Genomic DNA, 24,451 nt, shown 5'->3' with positions numbered 1-24,451 from the left:
TTGATATTGTATCAGAATCAGAGGAAGAGACAGCAGAAACTGTAGATGACCTAGCACAAGGTACAAGAAAGTTCGGGGTACGGATTAATACGGGAAGGACTGAGGTCATTGAGGTATAAATAGAAGCCCCTAATGACACCCCATTACAGGCTGGGATATTCATATTTGCTTAAGTGGAAAATCTTGAATACCTCGGCACACGGTTCAACAGGCGAAATAATTTGAAATGGGGAAAAAACCAACTTATTGTGAATGGGTCTAAAACTGATTTCAGTATAAAGCAGATATCGTCCAAGAATGTCACTTAAGACCGAACCGAAGACCTACTATGCCATTAAAGTGCTGATATTATTGTATGGGACCTAAGCCTGAAGCCCAACAATGAAACTTGGGTCTTTGAAAGAAGAATTACGACGACGGGCTTCATGCCAGTCCATGAAGGGAGTGTAATATCCCTTCCCCCTGCTAGCTACTGGATGTTAACGGATCGGTTCAACAATCTTGCTATTGTTATTTGCTTAATGTTAGTATATATCGCGAGGTGGTGCGTTTCGTCTGCGTGAGCGACATTGTTATTCCTTTACTCCGCACTGCTCCATGGCGAGTGAAAGGAAGCAACTCACACCAACCCACACACCCGAGGGAGGAGTCGAACCTCCGACGTGGGGGATCGTTAGGGCCGTGACAAGGCGGCCTCAGCTACCCAGTCTTTATGTGGAGTCCAGTAACGGCCGGAATACAGTCCGTTGTATTTCATAAGTAATCCGTCATTTAATTTTCATCGAAAGATTTTGTGATGGACTATTATGTACTGCAAACTAGTATAATACTTCGAACATTTCGTGGTCGATGTTTTCTGAAGTACCTGCTTCAATAAATGGTCAAAAGCACAGAGAAAGTTTTCCCTGCTAGAAGATTCACTTCACTCGCAGACGATCATCGAATAACGAGATGGGAAAGGTTGTGTTCCAATTCGATAAGATCCTATAGAAGTTCTGTCTCACATTACACCACAAGAGTGACTTTTCAACGTATACGAAATGTCGTATGCTCTGGGAATAGTCGACACCGATCGTAAGGATGTCCCTCACAGACACACGAACAGGGCCACTGCACGCACCAGTTCAGTAATATCAAGATTAATATTACCAGCTTGAAAACAATTTCCTTATTGCTGTAGCAGAAGTAGTTGTTTGCTTCGCGAATTACACATTTGTAATGGCTGACGACCATGGCTGTCCCTGCAGCTCCTTATCCATTACCCAGTCTAGTTGCTGCTTGAACTGCTGGTTCTCTCTTGGAACTTTTGTTCCATTCGCCCTTCACAGCCGGACGCTAATTGCGTGTTCGTCTTCGATGGAAAAATTATGACGATTTTTGAGCCTGTCCACGAAAGGAGATCGTGGAAACAGACAAATCCAGAATTTTATGAGCTGATGCAAGCGAAGATTGTTCAAAAATTGAAAGCGCGAAGAGTAAGATTGGCAGGCCACGTTGCTAGGAGACAAGGCACCTCTAGAGCAAAAGGGGTGCATATGGGAAGACCTGATGGTAACTCGTCCAATCGGAAGACCCAGAAAGCGATGGATGAGCTACATGAGGGCCTTTGCCGGCTATGAGTCACAACAAATGGATCCAAACAGCACAAGGTCGTCATCTATGGAGGAACACTGAGGTCGATACATCACCTACAGGGTTCTCGATCGCTGAATTGATGATGCGAGGTAAGCAACAATGGTGCCTCAACAGATTGCACAATACTGTATAGTTTATTAAGAAACTAATTTTCCAAAAGAACATGCAAGCTGCAGGACATTTTATCTGGAAAAATTGTGAGGCTTGTCACAAATTGCAGTAAAAGTGATGACAAATGAACGGGGAGGAAATTGTCTAAATATCTGCTAGACACGTTTCGTAACAAAGTTCGTGGCTTCAAGCTATTTCTATGTTTGCAGATCTGAGAAAGTAGTGGATGGAGTATGCAGGAGAGTGGAGAAAATCGTTTACCGACAAGTTTAAATTCAACCAAGTGCGACTCCTCGACAGATGTTAGATAATGTTGTATTTGAGGATGCTCTTCATGGTATCAATTATTTGATGAACGAAGTGAGTGATTTCAGAAAGGCATACATGAACGTGTGATAGGCTCAAAGGTCAAAAAACAGTGACAATAAGACATCCTGAAAAATTTGATTTTTGGTAAAGTAGTTACTTCCATGAACCTAGCCTTCATTAACAACGACCTATGAGAAGCATCAAGCCATTCGCAGCGTGATGCTTCTAATTTCTAACACGAAAATGGGATTAATCATTTACTAAAGTCAAGTTTGAACTTACCGAGCTGTTTCCGCATCCAAGTTACGAGTTTAACGACAGCGACTGTAAGGATCAAGCGACCTACCGAAGTTCTCTGTATTGTGATTGGGTTCTGCGAATCTAATGGCAGATTTCTACCTGTCGGCCGACGTTTTGAAAAGGAAGCATTTAGAAATGCCGAACTGTGTTGCACTCTATATACCAAGGCGGCGGCTTATGACGACCTCACCGACAGTTTGAAGGAGATGTTGGCAGGACGTGGTGCGTATGCTGCCGGCCCGTATTGTTTGGACTGAAGTAATTCACTGGCACCCGAAGAGAACTTTCCAATGGAAGAGTCCACCAGAACCCAGGAAACTGTGACTCATGGCCAATTTACTCCCAAAAGCACTTTCTGCTGAGTGCACTGTACTGTGTCCTAAGTTCTCTGAACGCAGGTGGAAAGGGTATCCACTTGAAATTGTTTGCCATATCTCTACCGAAAGGAACCAAAATTTACCACCAGATGGAGGCACCTGCTCATACAGCATTTTGGTCTAAAGATGACCATAGGCGTGGTCGAAACCGTTTAGAGTAAATAAATTTGTGACCAAGAGATTTTAATAGTAACTTTTAGTAACAACATTGATCACCGTCTGCTCCCACGATGTATACAAAAGTAGCCAAAATTCAGATTGTCGCAACGCACTATTACCAAGGGGTGGAATAACGCAAACACTTATCTTGGGGATTGCATCCACCAACACAGGAAGTAAGAATAGCTGTAGTGGGAGGTAAGCAGCCGCTTCCTTAATTTTAGTACGCCAAAATTGCGTACACTGGTGGAGCAAATAAGCGACGCGGACTCTTCGAGTATTTGCTGAAATAAATAATCATAAAAAGCGTTGTTATTAAGCTGTTTTTAAACGTTTACAGTTGCTATAAATATAATCTAAATGATGATGTATTAGTGGAAATGTTAGTGAAGTATAGAATAAGATTAAACGGGGTAAGAAGCGAATTTTTCTCCTCGCCCCTGTAGCACGAAACCTAGGCCTAATTTCACGCGCGCGAATGGTAAGTAAGCAGTGACTCAAACTTATATGTAATCACCAGTATTTTATTCAGTACTCTTTCAATTCATTTGTATCTGCCTGAATAGTTTCTAGAGTCCTTTGTTTTTAGTCAGTACTTAAATCAGTTTATAGATTTCTGATTTTACCTCGAGTGAGAAGTGTGTGACATGCCGTATGATCGTTAGTTTCGGGGTGTGGTGTGATGGGTGCTGTAGTTTCTTTCATTGGGGCGAATGTAGTGGCGTGGGAAATGGGACATAAGTGAGGCTCACCTGTGGTATTGTAGGATATGCAGTAGAGATAGGAAAATACTGGAACAGGAAGGGAAAACTGCAGCTCTTCAAGCTGACCTAGACAAGTCAAGGGAGGATCTGGACAGGTTAAAGATGGAGAAGGGTGAACAGAGGTGGGAAGTGGCAACAGGTAATAGGAGGAACAGGCAAATGAGAGCATCAGATAGCTTTGTCATAAACCTTTACAATAGATTTGACCTGTTCCCTCAGTCAGAATCGGATGAGCCTCATGTAGCTGCAGCTGTTGGACTTGAAAAAGGCAGGGAAATTTGTAATGACAAAGAAATTTCTGGTGTTAGGTAGTTCCTATGGTAGAGGTGTTGGCGAACTACTGCAGGAAAATCTAGGCCCAGAGTACCAGGTCACAAACTTTTTCAAGCCTAGTGCAGATCTGGGTCAGGTAACAGAGGATGTAGGTTCTTTATGCAAATATTTCACAAAGGAGAACGCCGTGGTTATAGTGGGTGGTGTGGAAAATAGCATTGACAGAGACACTGAATATTCCATAGAGAGTGACCTGGTGAAGATAGCATCAGCAACGAAGCATACGAGTGTGGGATTTGTGTGTGTGTGTTGAGACGCTATTATCGGCCTCATTTGAACTCTTCTGTCGAGAGGGTGAACCGAGTTGGAGTGGCTGATTAGGACGGATATAGGGTCCAAAGTTGGTTTGATTCCTGTGGATGCTATCGATAGGTGGGACTACACTAGGCATGGCCTTCACCTCAATAGGAAAGGCAAGGGAAAACTGTCTTTTGACTGCATAAAACTTCAGGCGGGGACATTTGTCAGAGGGATGCCTTTGTAGGTTACGGAAGGGGAAAGAAGAAGAGTTTTAAGAGAGTGACAGTTTGCGAAAACAGATGAACAGGAGTCTGATTTTAGCATACAGCCTCCATCTAAACAGTTTAACAGAAAGTAATCAGGAACTGCCAGTTCATCTTCGCCAAAGCAGTTATAATCCCATTAGTATGCAGTACCAGTTATCTTTATTACACCAGAACACTCCGGGACTCAGAAATTAAGTTGATGAACTAATTTGTATTGATGAAATGAATTTCTCTAACCAAATTGACATAATCTGCCTCTCTGAAAATCAAGTGACCACTGGTATAGGTATGTTAGACATTTCAGGATTTAAGCTAGCTTCCTACTTCTGCAGAGTAGATATGGATGGAGGAGTTGCCACATTTATTAAAAACTGCCATAAATTCAACAACATTGAAATCAATAAATTCTATTTAGAGCTGCATCTGGAAGCATGTGCAACAGAAGTAGAGTTCCATAACAAATCCTATATAATAAGAACTATTTACCGAGCACCTGCAGGAAATAATGTATTCCTAAGTCACCTAGAAGCTCTTTTGGGTTATTTAACAGGAAGAAACAAATTTTGATTGTGGTGACTTAAATACAGAATTTCTAATGCAATCTTCCTGTAAACATTTACTGCAGTTAATAATGTGTTTCAATCTAACTGACACTATAAACTTTCCACTTAGGATCACTAAATCCGCAACGACAGCCGTTGTTAACATTTTTATAGACAAATCAAAGGAACAAAATCATATCATAAAACCTGTAATAAATGATCAGATCATGACATGCAGCTCCTTGTTTTAGATGTAAATTCAAAGCAGATTATCATGACTGCTAAATCTGAGTACAGGAGAGTAGTCAATCAACCAAAAATTTTGTGTTAGAAAACTGCTGAAAGATATGAACTGGAAAGATGTTTATAGTGCTCATGACATGAAGGAAAAATATAACTTTTATGAACAACGTCAGTGCCATGTTACAAAACGTTTTCCGCCAAAAGTCACTCAAACAGAAGTCTATAATAAAACCATGGATTACACAAGGAATAAAGATTTCCTGTAAGACAAAAAGGAAAAATGTGTGTTGACCAAGAATAGCTCCAATGCTGCTGATTTATCTAAATACAAGGAATACTGTAAAATATTAAAAAAGTAATTCAGGCATCTAAACAAATGCACTATGGGAGGAAGATAGCAATGTCAGGGAACAAAATAAAAACAATATGTGATATAGTGAAAGAGGAGACTGTAGAACCAGAAAGGAACAGGATCATATAGCGTTAAGGGTAGATGACATTAGTAAGCGATGGGTATTGTGTGGGAAATCTATTTAACAAGTACTTTATATCCGTTACTCATAGAATGGGATGGTCAGGATCAGAAAGTAATGACCTTGAGTATCTGAAACCAGTCTTTACAAATAGTTTCAGGTACATGAATATGTCACTTCACCAAAGGAAATAACTTTCATAATAAAATCTTTAAAAACAAAGCATTCTAGTGGTTACAATGAAATATCGACAAAGTTAATTAAGGCATGTTCTTGTGAGTTTAGTGCAATTCTAAGTTACTTGTGTAAGCAGTCAATTATAACTGGGACATTTCCTGACTGGCTTAAATATCCAGATGTTAAGCCTCTATTCAAGGAAGGCGATAAACAGATACCATCAAACTACAGACCGATTTCACTTTTGCCAGCATTCTCAAAAATTTCAGAAAAAGTTATGCACAGGCAGCTTCTCAACCATCTGACCACAACAACACATTATGAAGAACACAGTTTGGGCTTCTGAAGGGCCAATCTTAGGGCCATTGCTTTTTCTTGTGTACATTAATGATCTCATCAGTTACACTGCCAGTAGCAGAGTTCGTTTTGTTTGCAGATGACAAGTATTGCAGTAAATAGTATGCTTAGTGTAGTTCTAGAAAGGTCTGCTAATGATATTTTCATTGATATTAATAAATGGTTTAAAGCCGACTCACTGAACAACTTCAAAAAGACTCACTATATGCAATTCAGAACCTGTAAGACGTTTCCACCCAGCATATGCATAAAGTGTGAAGAACAGATAGAGGTCGACAGTCTTAAATTCCTGGGATTATGACTTGATAGTAAGTTGAGTTGGGAGGAGCACACCACAGAACTGCAGAAATGCCTTAACAAATCTGTATATGTAATTCGAGTGTTAGCAGACCTAGGCGACATAAAAATGAAAACGCTTGCATACTTTCATTCCGTAATGTCATATGGTGTAATATTCATGGACGTCCTGTAGAAACCTCTTCAAAGAACTGGGTATACTAACTAATGCCTCTCAGTATATTTACTCCTTAATGAAATTTGTTCTAAGTAATATATCTCTTTTTTCAACAAACCGCTCTGTTCATACATACAATACCAGGATCAAAAATGATCTGCAAAAAACTTAAAAGCACTTAGTTTAGTTCAAGAAGGGGTCCACTACTCAGGAACGCTCTTCAATAATTTGCCAGCAAACAAAACATTTAGTTACAAATAAATATCAGTTTAAAAGGAGCCTGAAAGACTTACTAGCGGCCAACTCCTCTTACTCCATTGACGAATTTTTTAGTAGTATGAATATATATATCATTTGTTTCTATTAGTATTGGTATTTCAGCTTAAAAAATTGACATGTTCCACATCCACTAGGCAGACTTCACGTGCGTGTTTACTCTTCGTTCTTTTCGAAGATGGTGTGGCAGTAGGTCTGCTCTCTTGCTGCTTATGCTCCATCGTCGGAAATTGTAAGGTAAGCATTTTATCTATTCTCATATGAAGTTACCTTTACTAGGCCGAGTGCGAAGGAATTGCATGTGGTTGAAACTTGAAATTTATTAATACTATTTATTCCAGATGTCCAGTGAATCTGAATCAGATTTTGTGTGGAGCGATGAGGAGCTGGAAATGTTCCAACCGCAGTAGAGACAAAGGATTGAAAATTATGTAGAGAATGTGGTGCCACACTTTAGTGACAGGGAATTTGTAGAACATTTTCGGGTGCAGCGTCACGTGGCAGATGATCTTAGCGAAAGGTTTAGGAATTCAAGATTCTATAATTATCAGGTAGGTGGATATTTTTTTTTTTGTTGTGGTTTTAGGGCGCATAACTTCCATGGTCATTAGCGCCTGACTACGTCAGGAATGCACTGCGCGGCGCAAGTTTAAACCAGCAACTAAAAGGGAAAACATGATAAAAGACAGATTGACGGGCATAGGATTAAAAAACAGCATAATCAAATGTCCTTAGACATATTTGTTAAGTTGATAAAACGAAGAACGCGAGCAGCTGCTCCTGGGTCATCCGCTAAAATGGCATCTACAGTACATGGCAGGCCAAGATCAAGACGCAGTGTATTAAAATCCGGACAGGACGTTAAAATGTGGCGGACCGTCAGCAATTGCCCACATGGGCAAAGCGGCGCCGGCGCAGCCGTCAGCAGATGGCGATGGCTGAACCGGCAGTGTCCAATTCGTAACCGGGCCGAAACTACCTCCTCCCGCCGAGAAGGGCGTGAGGAGGACGTCCAAACTGTGGGAAGAGGTTTCAAGGCCCGAAGCTTGTTGTCAGTAAGTGCAGCCCAATCGGCATGCCACAGCGATAAAATGCGCCGACAAATGACCCTGCTACAATCTGATGAAGGGACACAACAAGAAGCTGTCCGAGGCTGGAGGACCGCAACCTTGGCCGCGGCATCTGCTGCTTCGTTCCCAGGGATACCGACATGGCCAAGAACCCACATAAAGCTAACCGGAGAACCGTCGTCCACCAGCTGCTGAAGAGAGCGTTGGGACCTGTGTACGAAAGGGTGAACCGGATACGGATCACTGAGGCTCTGGAGTGCGCTCAGGGAATTGGAGCAGATGACATAAGCAGAATGTCGGTGGCGGCATATGTAAAGAACAGCCTGGTAGAGGGCAAAGAGCTCAACTGTGAAGACTGAACAATGGCCATGGAGCCGGTATTTGAAACTTTGTGCCCCGACAATAAAAGAACAATTAATGAACTTCAAACTAAGTTCGACAAAACGGGAGTGGTATACCGAACCTGGGGTAACCTCTTTTGGGAGCGAGCTGAGGTCAAGGTGAACGCGAACCTGAGCCTGGAGCCAAGGTGGCGTGTGGCTCTCGCCCACTCTAAAGGTTGCAGGGAGTTAACAATCAAGGTGTTGAAGGAGGCGACGAAAGCGAACTCCAGGGGGAAGCAGGGCAGAGACATACAAGCCGTATTGATGATCGAGAGAGTCGTCAAAAAAGGAACGATAAGACGGATGGTCGGGCATTGACAGTAGTCGACAGGCATACCGACAAAGCAGTATATTGCGCCGGTAGGTGAGTGGCAATTCACGGGCTTTAGCATAAAGACTCTCTACGGGACTGGTATAAAACGCTCCGATCGCAAGACGTAAACCCCGATGTTGTATGGAGTTGAGGCGGCGTAAGATGGACGGCCGTGCAGAGGAGTATACGAAGCTCCCATAATCCAGCTTGGAGCAGACGATCGACCGATATAGGCGAAGTAGGACGGTTCGATCCGCTCCCCACGACATACCACTGAGAACACGGAGGAATTTAGAGAACGGGTACAATGGGCAGCCAAATAAGACACATGTGGAGACCAGCTAAGTTTCCTGTCAAATGTAAGACCTAAAAATTTTGTTGTCTCCACGAATGGGAGAGCAACGAGACCGAGTCTTAAGGACGGTGGGCGGAACTCTGTAGCGCCAGAAGTTAATACAGACCGTCTTCTGGGCAGAAAAACGGAAGCCATTGGCGACACTCCAGGAGTAAAGATGGTCAAGAGAATGCTGAAGACAGCGCTCCAGGAAACATGTACGCTGCGCGCTGCAATAGATGGTAAAATCGTCCACGAAAAGGGAGCTGGGAGGGAATCCATTATTTGGTTGATCGCCATGGCGAAGAGAGCGACGCTCAAAACTGAGCCCTGTGGCACCCCATTCTCCTGGCGAAAGGTGTGACAGGACAGAACCCACATGTACCCTGAACTGTCGATCCATTAAAAAGGAACGAATAAAAAGAGGGAGGCGACCGCAAAGGCCCCACGTATGCATGGTGCGGAGAATGCCCGCCCTCCAACAGGTGTCTTAAGCCTTCTCCAAATCTTAGAACACAGCCGCGGTCGGGCGCTTCCGCAAGAAGTTATTCATAATGAAGGTCGACAAAGTAACCAGATGGTCAACAGCTGAGCGGCGCCTACGAAATCCACATTGTACATTGGTAAGTAGGCGTCGAGACTCGAGCAGCCAAACAAAACGGGAGTTAACCATTCGCTCCATCACTTTACAGACACAGCTGGTAAGCGAGATGGGTCGATAACTGGAAGGCAAGTGCTTGTCCTTCCCCGGCTTAGGAATCGGTACAACAATAGTCGCGCCAGCGTGCCGGAACATGTCCCTCAATCCAGATGCGATTATAAGTACGAAGAAGGAAACCTTTACCCGCAGAAGAAAGGTTCCTCAGCATCTGAATATGAATAGAATCAGGCTGTGGAGCGGAGGACCGTGACCGGGCAAGTGCATTTTCGAGTTCCCGCATGGTGAATGGGGCGTTATAACTTTCACGATTCGAGGAGCGGAAGTTAGGTGGCCTAGCCTCCTCTGCCTGTTTTCGGGGGAGGAAGGCAGGGTGGTAATGAGCGGAGCTGGAAACCTCTGCGAAAGAGCGGCCGAAGGCATTGGAGACATCCTCAGGGGCCACAAGGACGTCATTCGCGACCGCCAAGCCAGAAACTGGTGAGTGAACCTTAGTGCCAGATAGCCGGCGCAGGCTACCCCAGACAACAGAAGGAGTAAAACTGTTGAAGGTGCTTGTGAAAGCAGCCCAGCTGGCTTTCTTGCTTTCTTTAATAATACGACGACACTGCGCACGTAATTGTTTATAATTGATACAATTCGCCACTGTAGGGTGGCGTTTGAAGGTGCGTAAAGCACGTCGCAAGCACGTAAAGCGTCTCTACATGCTGCGGTCCACCAGGGGACCGGTACGCGACGTGGAGAAGAAGTAGTGTGAGGGATGGCATATTCAGCAGCAGTGAGAATGACTTCCGTGAGGTGTGCGACCTGACTCGCAGCTTGTGAAGGTTTCATCCTGAAAGGTCGCCCTGGAAGAGAAGAGTCTCCAGTCTGCTTTGGAGATGTTCCAACTAGTTGAGCACGGAGAGGGGGTATGATGCAGGAGATGGATAACACACGGGAAGTGGTCGCTCGAATATGTATCAGAAAGTGCATACCATTCAAACCGGCGTGCAAGTTGGGGAGTACATATAGAGAGGTCTAAATGGGAATAGGTGTGAGATGTGTCCGAAAGAAAAGTAGGGGCGCCAGTATTGAGGCAGACAAGATTGAGCTGGTTGAAAAGGTCTGCTAACAGGGAGCCCCTCGGGCAGGATGCTGGAGAGCCCCAAAGGGGATGGTGGGCATTGAAGTCTCCAGTTAACAAAAATGGTGGAGGTAGCTGAGCAAGAAATTGAATCATGTCTGCCCTGGTAACGGCAGACGACGATGGAGTGTAAACGGTACAAATGGAAAATGTAAAAGTGGGGAGAGTAATTCGGACGGCAACTGCCTGCAGGCCGGTGTGCAACGTGATGGGATCGTAGTAAATATCATCCCGGACCAGCAACATAGCCCCTGCATGAGCCGGAATACCAGGCAGGGGGAAATGGTAACTGGTCCCACTGCACCACATCTTTATGTTTTTGTGCTTTGCTGGCCACGAAGCTGCAGGTTGCAGGGATTTCGCACATAGGTTCAGTATCTGTATTTCTTCTCTGCTGTGTGTTATACAGATAGTTACCAACTTCATCAGTGATTTATGAAGAGAAGTTATCAAATGGACGTCTGCTGAAGGGAGGGTAGAGATTGAAGCTCATTTCTGTGGAAATGTGCGGTTGGAGCAATCGACAATACAAACATTAAAACTGGTAGTCCTCAGAAAGATCCCCAGTCGTATATGAATAGGAAGAATTATTTTTGTTTTGAACTGCATGTAGTTTCTGATGATAATCGACGGATTAGAGACCTATTCGTTGGCTATCCGGGCTCCGTGCATGATGGGAGAGTGTTCAGGACGTCCACACACAACCAAATGCTGGAAGAAAATTTGGAGATTTTCATCTTTTGGGTAACAGTGCCTATCCCTGCACCATAAATTTGTTAACACCGCTCATAAATACGGAGCTTTTGTCTAGAGTGCAATGTGACTTCAATATGGCACTCAAAAAAACAAGTGTTGTAGAACACTGCTTTGGGCTGTTTAAGCAGCGTTTCAGACAATTATAACACTTTAAATTGAGGAGATGGCGCACTTCACTTCATCCGAGCGTGCTGTGTGCTTCACAATCTCTCCGTGGAAGATAACTTGGAATTAGGAGACAACGAAGGTACATACAGCAATAACCTGTATCATTTCATTATTTTACTACATTCACAATAATTTTGTAAACGCTACTGACATAAGCTTAGTATTCATATAACTGAATTCATGTGAGTGTATTTAAGTATCTGATCCACACAGGTGAAGATGATGAACCAGTAGTTGGCTTTTACATCAGGGATGACAAGGAGCATTACCAAGAGGAACCTTAATTGCAGTGCAGCTGCAAATGTAAAAGCATCAGATGCCCTATCACCAACATATGACAACAAATGTAAGTGAAACCCTATCGGATAAAACTATACCCTCTGATTAACAGCTTTAGTTACTCCTTTTTTAGTATGGCAAATTACCGAAAAATGCCATAAATTGTTTAGCATTGGATCGTATAGTCTTCCGACACGTTTGGTTATTTGTTCAAGATGGAGCTGTTAACACTGGAATTCGCGAAATCTCGATGCCTCAGTGGACCTGAAATTCAGTGTCATTAGTGGTATCGTTTCAGTGATGTGAGTTTGTTTCGTAGCTGTTTGAAAGCTTCCAGCTTTTTCACCGTGTTGAAGTGTACACACAGGGCTCGAGACATACATATGCATATCCCCTGTTAGTAGATCTGTCTGATCGACTCACCCGGCCTTGTACATGTGAGCGTGCCGGACAGCTGATGTTGAGACACCTGGGGGCAGACAACCTTTCCATACTGTGACTTAAATAGCACTGCCTATTAGATGTTAATTTCATGTGAACCATTAAAATGATCGACGACGAGCGCTATCGCCACTCCCAACAATTGTTGTATTGGAATCATCTTCTGTCGTCTTCTCTGTGGCCACACTGTGTAATCTTCTCTGGTGCATGGTTGGAAACAGCTGACAGGCCACATTTCTTAGCATCTCGCCTCGAGCCGCACCTCTACACCATTTTCAAACAACACTACAGAAAAATATAGAACGACTAAGTTTTATTTAACGATCACTATACAGATTGTAAATGTATATGTAACGGTTAGACAAAAGTCTACATTTTACTGTGATGTCACCCATAACATACACTCCTGGAAATGGAAAAAAGAACACATTGACACCGGTGTGTCAGACCCACCATACTGGCTCCGGACACTGCGAGAGGGCTGTACAAGCAATGATCACACGCACGGCACAGCGGACACACCAGGAACCGCGGTGTTGGCCGTCGAATGGCGCTAGCTGCGCAGCATTTGTGCACCGCCGCCGTCAGTGTCAGCCAGTTTGCCGTGGCATACGGAGCTCCATCGCAGTCTTTAACACTGGTAGCATGCCGCGACAGCGTGGACGTGAACCGTATGTGCAGTTGACGGACTTTGAGCGAGGGCGTATAGTGGGCATGCGGGAGGCCGGGTGGACGTACCGCCGAATTGCTCAACACGTGGGGCGTGAGGTCTCCACAGTACATCGATGTTGTCGCCAGTGGTCGGCGGAAGGTGCACGTGCCCGTCGACCTGGGACCGGACCGCAGCGACGCACGGATGCACGCCAAGACCGTAGGATCCTACGCAGTGCCGTAGGGCACCGCACCGCCACTTCCCAGCAAATTGGGGACACTGTTGCTCCTGGGGTATCAGCGAGGACCATTCGCAACCGTCTCCATGAAGCTGGGCTACGGTCCCGCACACCGTTAGGCCGTCTTCCGCTCACGCCCCAACATCGTGCAGCCCGCCTCCAGTGGTGTCGCGACAGGAGTGAATGGAGGGACGAATGGAGACGTGTCGTCTTCAGCGATGAGAGTCGCTTCTGCCTTGGTGCCAATGATGGTCGTATGCATGTTTGGCGCCGTGCAGGTGAGCGCCACAATCAGGACTGCATACGACCGAGGCACACAGGGCCAACACCCGGCATCATGGTGTGGGGAGCGATCTCCTACACTGGCCGTACACCACTGGTGATCGTCGAGGGGACACTGAATAGTGCACGGTACATCCTAACCGTCATCGAACCCATCGTTCTACCATTCCTAGACCGGCAAGGGAACTTGCTGTTCCAACAGGACAATGCACGTCCGCATGTATCCCGTGCCACCCAACGTGCTCTAGAAGGTGTAAGTCAACTACCCTGGCCAGCAAGATCTCCGGATCTGTCCCCCATTGAGCATGTTTGGGACTGGATGAAGCGTCGTCTCACGCGGTCTGCACGTCCAGCACGAACGCTGGTCCAACTGAGGCGCCAGGTGGAAATGGCATGGCAAGCCGTTCCACAGGACTACATCCAGCATCTCTACGATCGTCTCCATGGGAGAATAGCAGCCTGCATTGCTGCGAAAGGTGGATATACACTGTACTAGTGCCGACATTGTGCATGCTCTGTTGCCTGTGTCTATGTGCCTGTGGTTCTGTCAGTGTGATCATGTGATGTATCTGACCCCAGGAATGTGTCAATAAAGTTTCCCCTTCCTGGGACAATGAATTCACGGTGTTCTTATTTCTATTTCCAGGAGTGTATTTTGGCATGTTAAAATTTTGCAGTTTTGTAAGTGCGTAGTTCCTGAGGTATTTTATACCTAAATTTTTTGTGATTTCAATGCAGTGAAAATGGAAGAACATTCCCAATAACAATTACATCAAGACAGAAACAAAATTCAATTCGAACTAAAAGTGGGGCCTTGTGTAAGCTAGGCCATATGTCAATTGAGTGGTATGTATGTCTAAGGTTATATATCGTACTTTGCAGGAATTTTAAGTCTCTGGGAAAGAGCATTGGACATTTTCTCGTCTATCTGATTCTGGCACAATAGAAGTATAGGATTGAAAGCGACCCCTGACTGAAGTGAAATTCATTAATTTTTTGATAGTACTGTATCTACTCTGTTACCGTGTTGCATTCGTGCATCTGAAGAAAAACAAAATTTACAAAGGGAAAGTTGGAAGATATGGAATAATTTGTAACATAAGCACATACTTTTATGTTGTGATGTTAACGCTTCATCACATCTGTAGCGTTGTGTGAACACACTGAATTAGAGCTGGATGATGCCAAATTCCAGCTGTGAAATGATCTTGACAAATTGCAGTGCAGATGCCTGAAATCACATGCTGCACTATGTTCAGTCTAGGGAACTTGATGGAAAAGAATGAGAAAGCTCAGAAAAGTAACAGACCATAAAAATAGGTAGGTAGAGTGTGTGTTATCTGTTTGTGCTGCAAAGTGCCACAAGAAACTTCGAAGTCTGTCCTGGAGGCACATTAACGTAGATCTGGTAAGCTGTCATCTGAATCACCCATGGCATCGGTTGTGCTGCTTATGTAGGATCACATACACAGTGCTCATAAATTACACACGGGCCTCGTGATATGACATCCCTGTCCCAGAGTCTCTGTTTTCCACCACACAGTCACGTTGCCCCAGCTTAAAAGCAGTATCTACGGCTTTTCAGTGTCCCAGTTGCTATCGAGTTTACCTTTCTCATGTGCCTGTTGTCGATATTGTGGTCGTCTACATCTACTATTGGTATCTCGACTCATTTGTGAGTACAGTATGACAAATGATCCGTATTGCCTCAAATAATATTATTCCCTTATCACGGAAGATTGTTATTGTCATGTATTTTGTTGACCACTTCATGAGGTGTTCTGATGTATCTTGTTGATCTGTTTCATGGTATATGAATATTTGTTTTTATTCGTTTTTGTGCTGAATTAAGTTACTTGCCTAAAAATCTTAATAACGAACTTTCCCTTCATAATTTAATTTTTTTGACCCTGAGCAACCCATTAATATTCCAAAGGTTCATTTCTAATATTACCTTTCTCCATATTTTTCTTTGTCATGAATTATATTCTCTCTAGTCTGGTCATTTCAACAGCTAGATAATATGAATTTGTCTTGCATTTCATTTTATTGATCTTTTCCCCCTTTATAAAAAGTTAGTGATTTATGGTTTATGGAACAATTTCTATAAGACGAGAGATGGTTCAAGCGTTAGCTACCGATGTGGAACTGCTATGTTAAAAAGAGAAAAGTCCAGAGCATTTTTCCTCTACGGACAGTGAGTATAGTCTATGCTGATGAATGTCACATCTATAATAAAGCAGAAATTCCATTTTGTGCTGCTATAAAATTAAATTATTAATATGTTTTTGTTCATTACTTTTGTCCATATAAAGTAGCGAAAGTGTAGTAGTGCCCTTTTCAGTTCATATAATATTTTACTTTTTACGTCACTTGTTAAAAATGAAAATGTGCACTCAGGTGTAAATTAGTTTATAATGAATGTGTGACGCTGGCAACTGAGGTGAAATTGGGTGCCACTGACATCAAAAACTGCTGACCCCTGGCCTTTCTTCATGTATCGACACCTTGCCATTGAAGTTCGCCTTTACACTACTACAGTGAACTTCAGTAACGATGAAGAACGAGCGGCTGAATTGGAATCCGTGTCTATCATTCTTGCTACCAGTTTTGACAAATGGAGTCATCTTCAGGCCTCAAGCGTGAACTGCCATTCACAACCGTTCATGTGTTGTGAATGGCAAGTTACTCTTGGGGCCTGAGGATGACTAGATACCAAGCGAACTGGTAGCCAGATTAAACGACATCGATTCCAACACAGCCGCAGGTTTTTCTACTATTTAAGTACTTCATGTCCGTCTGAAGTGATGGGTTACCAGCGACAATACAGACGAAGGTCGTACGTATCTTTGTATCGAAGTTCAAAATTACGGCTGGAGTAATACTTTTATTCTGTTGCATTGCGTGGTTTTAGTCCATGTCACGTATTTATGCTCTGTGAGAAATGTTGCAGATGTCAGAGGGTTTTCTTTATGTTAGTGCCTGCAATTGTTTAATCGTCTGATATAACCACTTGTAAAACACCGAAATTGTAAACAGTTTTTGTGGATATTGTAATAAATAGCACAGTCGATGGCCAAATTCGTACGACACTGATCCTACAACAAATGTTTAATGGGACGTTTACCACCTGTGAAGTGCGAGCACACTAGCAGTGTGAGCAAGTACGAAGTCAGGAATGGATATTAAACGTTTTGTAATTGTGAACACTGGCCTACTGCTTTTAGCCAGTTGCACAGGAGATTATCAGACAACGCTGATGAAATAATTGTTAACAAGCGACAGGAAGAAATAAGGACCTCTGTAACTAAAGCAGGTGAAGAAATTCAAGGAGCCAAAAAGCTAATTAAGGAAGAATTGTATCAATGAGACATGTGAACAAGCTGTGAAGGCCAGGAAGAGAGCAAGGGCGGTACACATCCTGGACAGAATGTGCCGAACAACAGGAAGCAGGCAAAACCTTAAGAATAGAAACGAATAGGATTCGGAGATAATTCCTACACTGTATATGTCCAATGCAATATTATTAACTGTAAAAGTGAAATGTGTGTGGATGAATAATTGACTTTCTGCCTTTTTCCCAGCAGAACAGAGCCAGCAGCAAAGGATGCCGATGTTTTACATTAGAGGCACTTTCTATGGGTATCCAATGGAATCCCTACTTAGTACAGGTGCGGTATGGCTCTATGGCGCTCTCCCCCCCCCCTCTCCCTTTGAGAGTCTTTTCGTTGTGCGCCTACCTGTGACTCGGCATCTCTGCTGTATTATTATTATTATTATTATCGTATCGTCTATTAATATCTTCAATATTTATGTATTAAATGTACTAATGGATATAGCCTGCGTCTGAAGGTTACATTATTGTGTAAAAATTTTAAGTAACTGGTTGAGAATTTCTCAAAATGACTTCTTTTCTTTGTACATTAATATAGGTGGTATGTCATGGTTCTGTTATTGTGTTTAACATTTTTTCACCCTACCTCGAAACTTAAAAAAGCTTAGATGGTTCTCCTGACACTAGTTTCTTGCTAAATTCCTGACAGGAGCGTATCAGTGATCTTCATTGAGCGCTGGGGTTTGGGCTGCCATGTGGGTGAGCCCTGGCCTGACAACCAAGGTGTGCAGGGAGTAATCTGCTTCATCCGCCAGGTGAGTTAGTCTGTCGGGCAGTGGCGCATTCCTTGTATTTATCCTCGAGAGTTATTAAATGCTGAAGATACACCGAGTGCCTTTCCACATGAGAACAATACAAAGTTTCAAGGAGAAACCGCAAACATAACTCTAGATGGAGAAAGAGCAATGAGGAAACAGAAGGATAATAAGATACGGTAACGGCAGAGATATTGAAGGCAGGAGAAGGAACTCTTCGGAAAGAGCTATACCATCTCATAAGAAATCCCAGAAGAATGGAAATCACCCACCATCATCCCACTGCATCAAAAGAACAGTAATAGAGATTGTACGAAATACAGAGCCATTTCTGTCTTAAGTGTACCTTACAAAATTTTATCTTTAATAATACTTCAGAAACTTAAGCCATTTGCAAAATATGTTGTAGGAATTCCCAGGCAGGCTTCCAGGAAGTACGATCTACCATCAATCGAATATTCACCACGAGACAAATCTGGGTTAAGTGCTGGGGATTCAACCATCTGTTTCTGTTAAAGTTCGTGGCCTTCTCAAAGGGTTGTGGCAGTATCCTCAGGTTCAGAATGTACAACATCCTGAGGGAGCTTAGTATACGCATTACGTTAATAAATGTGGTCAAGGGGTGCACAGCAGAGATGAAAGCCAAAGTCAAATACCGAGGGAAGCTGTCCAAGGAGTTCCAGATCAGAACAGGTGAGACAAGGTGGTATTTCACTACTATTATTCGACCTGGTCCCAAAGAATGTAATCCGAGAAATAAAGAGGGGAAAAAAGGGGTGACGCTAAATGGTAGGACAGATTTATTGGGTTATGCAGTTCTAGCAGAATCAGTGGAAGACCGCGGGCCTATTCTAATCCCCGGACCCGCAGGGGGGACGACGATGGAGTGTAAACGGTACAAATGGAAAATGTAAAAGTGGGGAGAGAGATTCGGACGGCAACTACCTGCAGCCCGGTGTGCAACGTGATGGGATCGTAGTAAATATCATCCCGGACCAGCAACATAACCCCTCCATGAGCCGGAATACCAGGCAGGGGGAAATGGTAACTGCTCCCTCTGCACCACATCTTTATGTTTTGTGCTTTGCTTGCCACAAAGCTGCAGGTTGCAGGGATTTCGCACATAGGTTCAGTATCTGTATTTCTTCTCTGCTGTGTGTTATACAGATAGTTACCAACTTCATCAGTGATTTATGAAGAGAAGTTATCAAATGGACGTCTGCTGAAGGAAGGGTAGAGATTGAAGCTCATTTCTATGGAAATGTGCGATTGGAGCAATCGACAGTACAAACATTAAAACTGGTAGTCCTCAGAAAGATCCCCAGTCGTATATGAATAGGAAGAATTATTTTTCTTTTTAACTGCATGTAGTTTCTGATGATAATCGATTGATTAGAGACCTATTCGTTGGCTATCCAGGCTCTGTGCATGACAGGAGAGTGTTCAGGACGTCCACACACTACCAAATGCTCGAAGAAAAGTGTGGAGATTTTCATCATTTGGCTGGCAGTGCCTATCCGTTCAGAAATACAGGGCATTTGTCCAGAGTGCAATGTGACTTCATATGGCACTCTAAAAAAAAACACTTGTGTTGTAGAACACTGCTTTGGCCAGTTGAAGCAGCGTTTTAGAGAATAGTAACACTTGAAATTGGGGAGTGTGAAAGAGATGGCGCACTTTATCCGAGCGTGATTCACAATCTCGCCGTGGAGGGTAACTTGGAGTTAGGAGACAACGAAGGTACATATCGCAGTAACTATCATTATTTTACTACATTCACAATAATTTTGTAAACGCTGCTGACACAAGAATTCAGTTATTTGAATACTAAGCTTTTGAGTGTATTTAAGTATCTGATCCACACAGGTGAAGATGATGAACCAGTAGTTGGCTTTTACAACAGGGATGGCAAGTGGCATTACCAAGAGGAACCTTAATTGCAGTCCAGTTGCTAATGTAAAAGCAGCACCAGATGCCCAATCACCAACATATGGCAACAAATGTAAGTAAAACCCTATCGGATAAAACTATACCCTCTGATTAACAGCTTTAGTTACTCCTTTTTTAGTATGGCAAATTACCGAAAAATGCTATAAATTGTTTAGCATTGGATCGTGTAGTCTTCCGACACGTTTGGTTATTTGTTCAAGATGGAGCTGTTAACATCGGAATTCGCGAAATCTCGAGGCCTCAGTGGACCTGAAATTCAGTGTCATTAGTGGTATCGTTTCAGTGATGTGAGTTTGTTTCGTAGCTGTTTGAAAGCATCCAGCTTTTTCACCGTGTTGAAGTGTACACACAGGGCTCGAGACATACATATGCATATCCCCTGTCAGTAGATCTGTCTCATCAACTCACCCGGCCTTGTACATGTGAGCGTGCCGGACAGCTGATGTTAAGATACCTGGGGGCAGACAACCTTTCCATACTGTGACCTAAATAGCACTGCCTATTAGATGTTAAAAATTTCATGTGAGCCACTAAAATAATCAACGACGTGCGCTATCGCCACTACCAACAACTCTCATATTGTAATCGTCTTCTGTCGTCTTCTCTGTGGCCACACTGTGTAATCTTTCCTGCTGCATTGTTGGAAACACCTAACAGGCCACATTTCTTATCTCGCCTCGAGCCACGCCTCTACACCATTTTCAAACAACACTACAGAAAAATATAGAACGACTAAATTTCATTTAACAATCACTATACAGATTGTAAATATATATGTAACGGTTAGACAAAAGTCTACATTTTACTGTGATGTCACCCATAACATATTTTGGCATGTTAAAATTTTGCAGTTTTGTAAGTGCGTAGTTCCTGAGGTATTTTATACCTAAATTTTCTTTCAATATCTTCTTTTAGTGCATGTAATTTGTCTGTCATATAGTGAACATATATACTTACTTATTTTTTGTGATTTCAATGCAGTGAAAATGGAAGAACATTCTCAATAACAAAAATAAAATCGAGACCGAAACAAAATTCAATTCGAACTAAAAGTGGGGCCTTGTGTAAGCTAGGCCATATGTGAAGTGACAGACATGCTTACCACTAAGGTTATATATCTTACTTTGAAGGAATTTTAAGTATCTGGGAAACAGCATTGGACATTTTCTTGTATATCTGATTCTGGCACAATAGAAATATAGGAGTGAAGGCGACCACTGACTGAAGTGAAATTCATTAATTTTTTGATAGTACTGTATCTACTGTTACCATGTTGCATTCGTGCATCTGAAGAAAAACAAAATTTACAAAGGGAAAATTGGAAGATATGGAATAATTTGTAACATAAGCACATACTTTTATGTTCTATTAACGCTTCATCGCATCTGTAGCGTTGTGTGAACACACTGAATTAGAGCTGGCTGATGCTAAATTCCAGCTGTGAAATGATCTTGACAAATTGCAGTGCAGATGCCTGATATCACATGCTGCACTATGTTCAGTCTAGGGAACTTGATGGAAAAGAATGAGAAAGCTCAGAAAAGTAACAGACCATACAAATAGGTAGGTAGAGTGTGTGTTATCTGTTTGTGCTGCAAAGTGCCACAAGAATCTTGAAAATCTGTCCTGGAGGCAAATTAACGTAGATCTGGTAAGCTGTCATCCGAATCACCCATGGCATCGGTTGTGCTGCTTATGTAGGATCACATACACGGTGCTCATATATCACACACTGACCTCGCGATGTGACATCCCTGTCCCAGATTCTCTGTTTTCCACCACACTGTCATGTTGCCCCAGCTTAAAAGCAGCATCTACAGCTTTTCGGTGTCCCAGTTGCTATCGAGTTTACCTTTCTTATGTGCATGTTGTCGATGTTGTGGTCGTCTAAATCTACTGTTGATATCTCGACTCATTTGTGAGTACAGTATGACACATGACTATAACAATCTTCCGTGATAACGGAATAATATTTGAGGCAATACGGACCATTTATTTGTTTACCACTTCATCAGGTGTTCTGATGTATCTTGTTTATCTGTTTCATGGTATACGAATATTTTTGTTTTTATTCGTTGTGCTGAATTAAGGACCTGGCCTAGAACTTATCTTAATAACGACCTTTCCCCCTCATTTAATTTTGACCCTGAGAAACCTATTAATATTCCGAAAGTTCATTTCTAATATTACCTTTCTCCATATTTTTCTTTATCATGAATTATATTCTCTCTAGTCTGGTCATTTCAACAGCTTGATAATATGAATTTTATTGCTCTTTTCCCCATTTATAAAAAGTTAGTGATTTTTTGTTTATGGAAAATAATTTCTCTAATACAGGAGATGGTTCAAGCATTAGCTACCCATGTGCAACTGCTACCTTCAGAAAGTCCAGTCAGAGCAATTTTCCTCTTTCGACATTCAGTATAGTAATTTATATAATGGAATTTATATCTTATTATAGATATGACATTCATTTTGTGCTGCTATAAAATTAAGGTATTAGTATGGTTTTTTTCATTACTTTTGTCCATATAATGTAGCAAATAGTGTATTAGTGCCCTTTGCAGTACATATGATTATTTTACTTTTTTCATTTGTTAAAAAAATGTTCACAATACATGAAAATGTGCACTCAGGTGTACATTACTTCATAATGAATGTGTGATGAACTGTGGTCCGTTTTTTTTAATACCTTCTGTTTCACTGAAAGTGCTAAATATGAGCTCCCTTTTTTATTTTTCTGTTGGAAAAACTAAAAAATAGAGACCTAGCTGCTTGAACTATGTAAGCAAATCTCATAGGTTAAAAGCGAGACAGTAGTTGTAACACTATGGGTAAGTTATAAGAGAGAGCCCAGGCAGCTTCTTGCTGAATAGGGTCTGAAGCATGTGAAGGTGCGAGGGGGGGGGGGGAGGACCTCTAGTCGCTTGCGGGGAGGGGGTCTCTCCCCACAATCACCTTTAACACCGGAAGAGGTAGAGTATTATAGGCTGGAGTAAAATCCGCTCTCAATCTCAGGACATTCGACACTTTGGTAGTTGCTGTCCCGCCATCCGCAAGCATCTGATGTAGACAAGCTGGGCGTATGCCGCGGATCAGCCAACAGGGCGCACTCGACAAGAACACGTGCCATCTGCAGTAGACTACTGCAGCTGCAGTGTGGAGGATCCTCCTGACGCAGAAGGAACTCATGTGAGTATCGTGTGGTCGACGCCCACTTGCCACCACCTAACGGCATCTTTCTGAGGTACCTGGAAAGATGGATGACACAGCTTCGTGTACATGTCTGCCGCTTTCAACTTCTTTTGGGTCATAGCAGCCTGCCATTCCAATTCCCACAGCCTCCAAATATTGTGTCGATATTATAAGCCTGCGTCTGTGCCTAGTATCCTGATATGAGGTTGATCACTTGTAGTTGCATCCTTAGCTAGACGGTCGGCGAGTTGATTTCCTGGAATGCCTATGTGGCTCTGTGTCCATATGAAGGCAACTCCCTATCCAGAGCAGTAGGTGTCATCCAGTATGTCCTGGGTGATGGCGACCGAAAGGTGAAGGATACCACAATGTTACGCCTTTTAAGCAACTCGTGCATCTCCACAGATGAGAAAGTTCGTCAACGTCTGGGATTTGACCTACCGCAAAGCCTGAGTGATGGCAACAAACTCTGCAGTGAGTACTTCGTGTCCCTGTGCATGGGCAAAATTTGTATCCTAACCTATCTTCGACTTTCGATCTGTCTATGTAAATGCATACCGACGTAGTACAATCGTGGAGAATTGAAATGAACACGTGTCTGAGAAGGATAGCACCAGCGCCCTTCTAGGGGCCACGAAAGAAGTCCGTCTGTATCACAGGACACCGCACAGCCCACGAGGGGTGTCTAAGTAGATCTGTAGGAACACCGACTGACAGAGGCTGCTGGAGCTCTTTCAGTACAATACCGAGTCGGAACCGAACTGGTCTTCCCAGTTTTGCGAGATTCGCTGACAGTCTGGACTGTTGGTTGTGGAACAGATTTGAGTGACACGTATGTGTTGGCATGTGACTTATGGTGGCTGGGTAACTTGCCAGAAGCTGATGCCATGTAACCTACAGCGGTGGGACACTCGCTTTCACCAGGAGGCTGTCGCCAGGGCTCTTTAGGAAGACCACCGTTGCCAGCCGCAAGCTAGTGTGGTGGTCCAGCAAGCTCAGTGAAGACGGTACTGCCGACCCACAGTTAACACATTCATAATCGAAGCAGGTTAAAATTAGCACTTTGCAAAATTTCCGAAGAACTGTTGGGTCCGCAGTCCACGAGGAATGGCTAAGAGAGAAGAGCTTTCAGCTTTTGCATTTAAGTTAACCTTGAGCCACAGTCCTGAGCCGACAAAAATACCCAGAATTAAAAGCAATTTGTGTAAGGTCTTATGGGGCCGAACGGCAGAGGTCATCGCTCCCTAAGCCTACACACTACATAATATAAGTAACTTACGCTATAAAAACGCGCGCGCACACTCACGCCAGAGGGAGGACTGTAACCTCGGTCGGGGGGAGCCGCACGGAATATCACAAGCCGGCTACCCAGTCTTAATGTGGAGTCCAGTAACGGCCAGAATACAGTCTCTTGCATTTCAAAGGTAATCCTCCTATTTGA

The sequence above is a fragment of the Schistocerca serialis genome, chromosome 12 (genome assembly GCF_023864345.2).
Source record: "Schistocerca serialis cubense isolate TAMUIC-IGC-003099 chromosome 12, iqSchSeri2.2, whole genome shotgun sequence".
NCBI classification, from domain to species: Eukaryota; Metazoa; Arthropoda; class Insecta; order Orthoptera; family Acrididae; genus Schistocerca; species Schistocerca serialis.
This window is presented reverse-complemented; position numbering follows the sequence as displayed.